Source organism: Wasmannia auropunctata, unplaced genomic scaffold, assembly GCF_000956235.1.
Source record: "Wasmannia auropunctata unplaced genomic scaffold, wasmannia.A_1.0 LD336099.1, whole genome shotgun sequence".
Lineage (NCBI taxonomy): Eukaryota > Metazoa > Arthropoda > Insecta > Hymenoptera > Formicidae > Wasmannia > Wasmannia auropunctata.
The window spans coordinates 67,530-68,088 of record NW_012026791.1 but is presented as its reverse complement, the minus strand read 5'-3'; positions in this window follow the sequence as shown (position 1 = coordinate 68,088).

The window sequence follows — 559 nt, the reverse complement described above, 5'->3', positions numbered from 1 at the left end:
AATGCTTATTAACTTCGATTTATATTAAGTTTTTCGCAGAATTTTAAGATGCTTTATAAGCATCGATTTATATTAAGAATTACAGATCTCGCTTAAAAATTCCGATAGAAAATGGGAAAGAAGATTATTTTCTTTTTTATTCGTGTTTCTGATTTTCATAAGTGGATTAATGTATTAATGATAAAAATTCAATATAGTGCAGTGATGGTACACGGGCCGCTTTTCACGCGCATGCGCGGCAAACGCGGCTTCAGTAACGTATTCAATTCAATAACAAAGTGGGCTACTGATCACCCGTAATATATAATTCCTAAATATTTATAAAAATGAGAAAAATATTAGAAATACATTAGTATATACGCATATATTGTGTATATACACAATCATGAAAGTGTAACATTAGCAGGGTTGCCAGGTGTGGCGGAATTCCGCCAAAGTGGCGCCTTAATGTAGTGAAATGGCGTACAAAAATTTAGATTTGGCGATTGGCGTAAAGGTGGCGAGTTGTAAAAATATATGGCGGAAAAGTGGCGCCTTTAAACGGCAACCAATGGTCGTC